The 7,072-nt window shown below is 40.7% G+C and overlaps 1 non-coding gene across 1 annotated transcript; it reads left to right on the top strand.

The window, feature by feature from the left end:
• Positions 1–4,836: 4,836 nt before the first annotated feature.
• Positions 4,837–4,943, top strand: LOC123326989. The gene has a single exon (XR_006541459.1). It is a non-coding gene; the product is annotated as a U6 spliceosomal RNA (small nuclear RNA).
• The last annotated feature ends 2,129 nt before the right edge of the window (positions 4,944–7,072 follow it).

Genomic DNA, 7,072 nt, shown 5'->3' with positions numbered 1-7,072 from the left:
TCCCCAACGTTCCTGTGGTTATGTTTCTTACTACATAATAATAGACAAACTGACTGGTACATTTAAATGCATTCATTCTATAGAAACCAAGTACAGCACAGGGCCTTGGGGGCACTTGGATTTACCTCGGGGACAAAACAGACAGGACTGGTGCTCTCAGGTGGCTTGCTCCCTCATAATTTCAACATGTTTCACTTTCAATTTGTTTTTCCTGATGGAATTATTAGAAAATTATCATTTTGACCGTTTTGATGGTATATGACCATTTTGAGATCATTACGTACATCCTGAAATATATTTACACAAGGTTGTAAACCATGACCTAAAAATATAGGTTCCTTCAATATAGCATGAATTTCCAAGTCCATGGTCTCTTAGTCTGCAAGACTGACCTTAAGGAAAAAAAAAGAAACATACTGTCCACTCAAATGTGCTTGCTGAAAATTTTTTCTGACAAAATATTTCAGGTTTTTTATATATCCTTCAGACATCAACGTGTAAACTATTGTTCAACTTTTTTCCCATTATTCAAATGGGAAAACAAATATGTAAAAGTGTATCCAAAATCTTCTGGATGTTTTGTGTGTATAAGAGGGGGAGGGTTGATGTAAGCTGAATACATTTTAATTTTTTTCAATTCTAAGTAAAAAATAAAAATAAAGGTTTATTCTTTTTCCTGAAGCTAATGTGTACTTAACGTTGAGACCGAAAACAAAAACAAAAACAAAAGCCTAAGTTGGATACTCACCGATAACCTCCTGAGAAATTAAAGAGAACAGGAAGGTACATTAACACGCACATCTCTGAGTCCATTTTCAAGACCTAAAAAGTTTCCTCCCTCTGAATTTTCTATTGCTAAACTGCAGCATTTTCCTGTTTGGCACAAACAAAGAAAACAGATCTTTCTCTTTTCTGTCTTTTCTACTAAGAATATGGGATTGGCCACTCAGTTATGACTCTAAGGATTAGTGAGGATATTTCAAGCACAACTAAGAGTTTCCTGAAATTACTGTTTGTATTTCACTACATGAGAAAAAACAAATACAAAATGCTGCAGATAAAAAGAAATGGAATTACTCAGAATAGGGGGAAAAGAGTTTTGAACAAATGTTAAGACTGTCTGAATAAAATGGGAGCAAAGTTACCTTCTTCATAGCCTTCCTTTTTACACTTTGTCAGCTGGGAGAAAACCAAGATTAAAAACAACTCTGTGAATAAAACTTGGATCTCTCTGAGGGTTGCTGGAGTGGGGGGTGGGGTGGGAGGGATGGGGTGATTGGGTGATAGACACTGGGGAGGGTATGTGCTCTGGTGTGCGCTGTGAATTGTGCAAGACTGTTGAATCTCAGATCTGTACCTCTGAAACAAATAATGCAATATATGTTAAGAAAAAAAAAAAAGAAGATAGCAGGAGGGGAAGAATGAAGGGGGGAAATCGGAGGGGGAGAAAAACCGTGAGAGACGATGGACTCTGAAAAACAAACTGAGGGCTCTAGAAGGGAGGAGAGTGGGAGGATGGGTTAGCCTGGTGATGGGTATTAAAGAGGGCACGTTCTGCATGGAGCACTGGGTGTTGTGCACAAACAATGAATTATGAAACACTACATCTAATACTAATGATGTAATGTATGGTGATTAACATAACAATAAAAAATTAAAAAGAAAAACTTGGATCTCTCACACTCTAGAACAGGGCACTACATAGAACTTTCCACGATGATGGAAATGCTCTATATCTGTCCTGCCCCCAATAAAGTGGCCATAACCACATGTGGCTGTTTAAATTTAAATTAGCTGAAATTCAGTAAAATTAACAATTCAGTTCCTTAGTCACAGTAGCTGCATTTTAAGTGCTTAGTAGCAACACGGGGCTGGTGGCTGACATACTGGACAACACAGTTCTGGAACCCAGGAAAGATGTTCAGATATGCAGTGAAAATACATATTCAAAGCTTGTCAAGTAAGGGTGGAAAATGAAAATGTTTCCCAAAAATTATCCATGGATGAGGAAATAAGTCTACTTTGTATCATCTGGAGGATTTTTTTTTCCTCTTTCCACCAAATTTCAGCCAGTAATTAAAACAACTTAGGCAGTACTTTTCACCCCAAAGCCGTAAACAAATTCTCAAGTCTTCCTATGGATAATTCCTTTGATAAGGTTTTACACAACCTGTCTATAGAGGCACATTTTCCAAGTACCCAAGGTATGTTTTTCATCTGAGTTCACTTTTCTGGTTCTTTGAGTATAATTATAATGGAAAGTCCCCCCTACATAAAGCCTATCACTATCTTAGCAACCACATTTTCCAAGTCTGTTCCTACAGAGCAGATTTCTCTTTTTCATTTTGTCTATTTCTGTAACCCAGGCCACGCAATAAGATTTCCAAACTGTCAAGAAAGATGAAAATAGACAAAGTCTCTCCTTGTACAGGTAAGTCTCTGGAATTCCTTTACTTCCCTATGAGAGCTGACATAAAGCAGGAATTCAAATGACCCCAGCTCAATATTTGAAGGCCAACCACAGGTTTCTGCCTACTTTTTAATCAATGGGTATCATACTACACATACAGATGACAGAGTTTACTCATAAATTAATCCATACAAAGTATATCTTTGCAAAGTGTATCTTGAGGGGCTTTTGTGTGAAAGAAGAGGTATCCTTAATCAGCTTCAGTTTCATATTCAAGGGCTTCACTCCTATAATGTTCTTAGATGCTTAGATTTCATGGTAGAATTAAGGTGAGGCCAGAAGCTACCCAAAGCCTCCTTCCATCTCTACCTGCCACAGAAGAAATTCACCAGGGTGAATTCCTGGAAATTATTTGCTTTATTCCCCTGGGATCTGCTCCAGTCTGGATAGGTGGGAAATAACCTAGAAGGTCAATTCCCTCAAGGGAATATCTTCAAGAAGCAAAACAGTCTGGGGTCACTCAGGGCTTGGGTCTGCCTGAAGATAGCGTTGAGGACCTCATGTTTGCTGATTTCCACATTCATCATCATTATCTCCATCTAAACCATCTTCCACTAGAGACTAGACATTGGCAAATGGCCTCAAGTGGACTGTATGTGGAATTAGCACCCATGGGACCTGATTATTGATAATTAATAAATACATCAACTTCTTGAGAATTTAATGCATATGTTTAATGCATATTTTACATACAGGCCACTGTTCATAAATGTATATGTACATGATCTCTAATAGAATTACTAATGTAATTTACTTCCTAAGCTGGTTGTTTAGTTAATAGGCACATGCTTTACCCCCAGGATACCTAAAGAGCATTTTCTCCATTGCCTTCATACTTACTGGACCGTTTCTGAGCACAATCCCAAGTCTAAACCCTTTTCCCTAAGACTGTGCCCAACCCAGATGGGTCCCATGGGAAGAAAAAAAATGAGATATGCCCAGGCCAACACCGTGATCAGACTGATCTATAACATCAAGCTCAAGAGTCAGTTCCCTACTCCACCCAATCCAACATTTTACCTTCAAGAAAAAAGATGACACAAGACCATAATTGAAATATGTGTGGAACATAGCAGCATTTAAGGGAGGGGGAAAAAATGAGGGAAAGCAAAGTGTATAGATGAGTTCAAACCCCATACAGAGTCTTCCTCAGAGGTATAGCAGGCCCAGCAGATGTTGGTGAACGATGACACACAGCCAAATCTGCCTGCCTGCTTTTGTAAATAAAATTTTATTGGAACACAGCTTTGCCCGCTGCTATATGTATTATCTGTGGCTGCTTTGGGGGGACAGCCGCAGAGTTGTGATAAAGACCATGTGGCCCAAAAAGCTGAAAATATTTACTTACCTGGGCCTGTAGAGAAAAAGTGTGCTGACCCCTGGTATAGAGTTTTAGATTTTGCTGACAATGGTCCTTCTTGGAGTTCCCTGAAGCAACTATTTGGAAAATGAATGGGGAAAATCTGCAGGGTATCTATCCGTCCATCCATTACAGAGTAGCATGTATGCTGCTGTCTAAAAGGCAGCTCTCCGTCTTCCCACTCTGTTGCTGTAAGTTCTGAGAATCATTATTACTTGAACATTTGGTAAACTTATCTTTAGGAACTTGAAAGAAGGCTGGGAACATGTCCGACATGTAATTTCAAAATATGTTAAATCCAAGTTGGGGTTCTCCAAGGGGGTAGCTGAATAACCATGTACTGGCCTAGAGGCCTTTCAAGGGGGATCTTGCTGATTGACACTTTGTAACACAGGCCACGGGCAGGAACTTAACAGGCATAATTGCTTTTCTAAGTTTGCACCATAAATAATCATTTTTTTAAAGGTTCCAGTAACTTGCCCACTAGGAAAAAAGAAAAAGGAAAAAAAAAAAAAAAAAGAAAGAGAGAAAGAAAAGAAAGACACAGAAGCAGTGGTTTTGCTCTAAAATAATCATGTTCGAGGTTATGCTGCCATCTGCTGTCTTCCAGTGTTTTCACCCAAACACGGGGATTCTGATGAGCGCTCCCACACGCGTCTGTTGCACGGAGGGAGAAAAACTTTGCCAGCACAACAGTAAGAGGACATTTTAGGCCAAAATTTTTATCTTTGGTCATGGTCTTCCTTCCTTCGTACCCACACAGCACCACATTTTTGAGTCTCCTCTGTCTCCTGATCACACTCACGAACACCAGCAATATTACAGATTAAAATGAACTAGTGTGCAGGGCTGTTGGGAAATGCTGTAGCTCAGGGTCGGCTCACCCTCACGCAACCGCAGTTACGTTGGCCATGACAGTGGCGTGTGGCAACAGGGGAGGCCCCAGGTCCAGCAGAGCCAATTTTTTAAAAACTCTGGTAAATTGGGGGATTAAAGAATCTAAGGGGAGCACTCGTTCAGCAGCTCATATACTAAAACTGGAATGATCCAGAGAGTTCTGCGTGGTCCCTGTGCAAGGAGGAAGCGCAAATTCACGAAGTGTTCCATATTTAAAAAAAAAAAAAAAGAATCTCAGAGGATGTGTTAGTTTGCTAGGGGCTACTATAACAAAGTACCGCAAACCAGGTGGCTTAAACAACAGAAAATGATCCAGCTCTAGAGGCTGAGAAGTCTAAGATCAAGGGACCAGCAGGGCTGCTTTCTGTCGAGGGCTCTCTCGGCTTCTCACTGTGTCCTCACATGGCCTTTCCTCTACACCTGTCTGTGCCCTAATTTCTTGTTATTAAGGACACTGGTCATTAGATTAGGGCCCACCTCAATCACCTTATTTAACTTTAATTGCTTCTTTAGAGTCTCCAAATACAGTTCATGCTGAGGCACTAAGGGGTTAGGACTTCAACACAGGACACGGGCAGAAAGAGCAGAATTCAGTCCATAGTGGAAATAAGTCAAATAGAGTGCTTACTTCCAAAGTTTGGAACCAAAATGAATGGCACACAGTAAGGAATAAGGCATTGGCATGCCAAGAAAGAAAAAAGGGAGGGAGGAAGGAGGAAGAGTCAGGGAGGAAAGGAAGGAAGGCAGGGAGGAGGAAAGAAAGGGAAAGAAAAGCTTCATGAATGGAGTCTAAATTGGCCCGAATAGGAGACCTAGCTTAATTAAGGAATTCACCCCAGCTGTGCCTACTAGGAGCCCATCGATTCATCAACCTAAGAATCCATGTTGAAAGTTGGATGATCCCAGCTACAAAGGCCACTCATTTTTGCCTGTTACGCTGTGTAACAGCGTAGGGAGGGAAAAACAAAACAAAACAAAATAGGAGGGGAAAAATGGCTTTGCTATTCTCAAAAGGTGTTCATGGTCCACTGCTGAACACTGTGGTCTGTAGTGTCTGTTGAAAGGTAGAGCCCATGCTTTTCCAGGCCTGACATAGTCAGCTGGGGGGTGCAGCAGACAGCTCACCCTGTGATGTTTCCACTAAAGCAACAGCCTGCTATTTCACTGTGGGGCTGCCCCTATACCGCCTAAAGGATTGCTGCACTCCTACCCCCTAAACTATTCTTAATAAACGGAACAACGGCATTCATTTACCATGATCCCTGCTACGTGTGAGGCTTGTGCCAGGTATTTGACATACAGGCCCTGTTCGAGCATGACCGTTTCAATCTTTTCAACCACATAGACGCATTTTACAGAGAGCTGTTTTGTACATAAGTGGTTATAAAATATGTAAATGACATAAGCCATATTTTGTAATCTTTTTGTTTTATGCTTTTAGAGAAAAGCCATAGGCTACAAATCAAAGAGTAAATTATGAACCGAACAATTTTATGTTGTTTTTGTCTTGCAATTTCACAGCAGTTGATATATTCTTGCGGTGGGGATATTATACCTTGATTCACATGCTGCTTAGTTTTTTTCTTTTTTTTCACATATAATTTTGAATCATAACATACAGAAAGTCAGAGACAATACAACCTTTAGATTCTCTTCTTCCCAAAACATTTACTGAAGTACACCTAAAGCAACCACTATTAACAAAAAAAATGTATTACAGAAAGTGCAAATAATTGCTCCTTATAAGCATAATTCCAATTATTGCTGCAAATGGGAAACAGGTGTGATTGTAGAGCTCCACTTAGCTTCCAAGCTGGAACCGGTGGGTGTTAAGTATTTTGTGGTGCAATTCTGCCATCTGGTGGACTCTATGAAGTATTTCATATTTAGTTGCTGAGAGCAACTAAACCGGAACCCTTGACAATGTTCCTGGCCTCCTTTGATCCATTTTATTATTCCCCTGATCTCTATTAGATACAGAGAATCTGATTTGTATGCATAGACATTGTAGGCTCTACCTATTATTTAAAGCTTGAATGAGGTGATTCCAGGGGCTCAAGCCTTAAACCCAGACAAGAGGGGACTCCGCTCGGACCCCGCGATTTAGAGGACTCAGCTGACTTCCCCTGGCTGGGCCTCTGCCTGCTGATCAGAGTCCTGGAGCCAAAAGGCGTACCCACCCACAACCTGGGAGCCCTCTGCTTCCTGCTACAAGCCCTCTACCTCACCTTCACCACCAATTTCACTTCCTGCATCCTATTAATGCACTAATGCTTTCATTTTGCCTGAGGTTTTAATGAACAATAACAGGCTCCCACTTCCCAGATATGATTTGCCTTAGAGTC

The sequence above is a fragment of the Neomonachus schauinslandi genome, chromosome 1 (genome assembly GCF_002201575.2).
Source record: "Neomonachus schauinslandi chromosome 1, ASM220157v2, whole genome shotgun sequence".
Lineage (NCBI taxonomy): Eukaryota > Metazoa > Chordata > Mammalia > Carnivora > Phocidae > Neomonachus > Neomonachus schauinslandi.
This window is presented reverse-complemented; position numbering and strand designations above follow the sequence as displayed.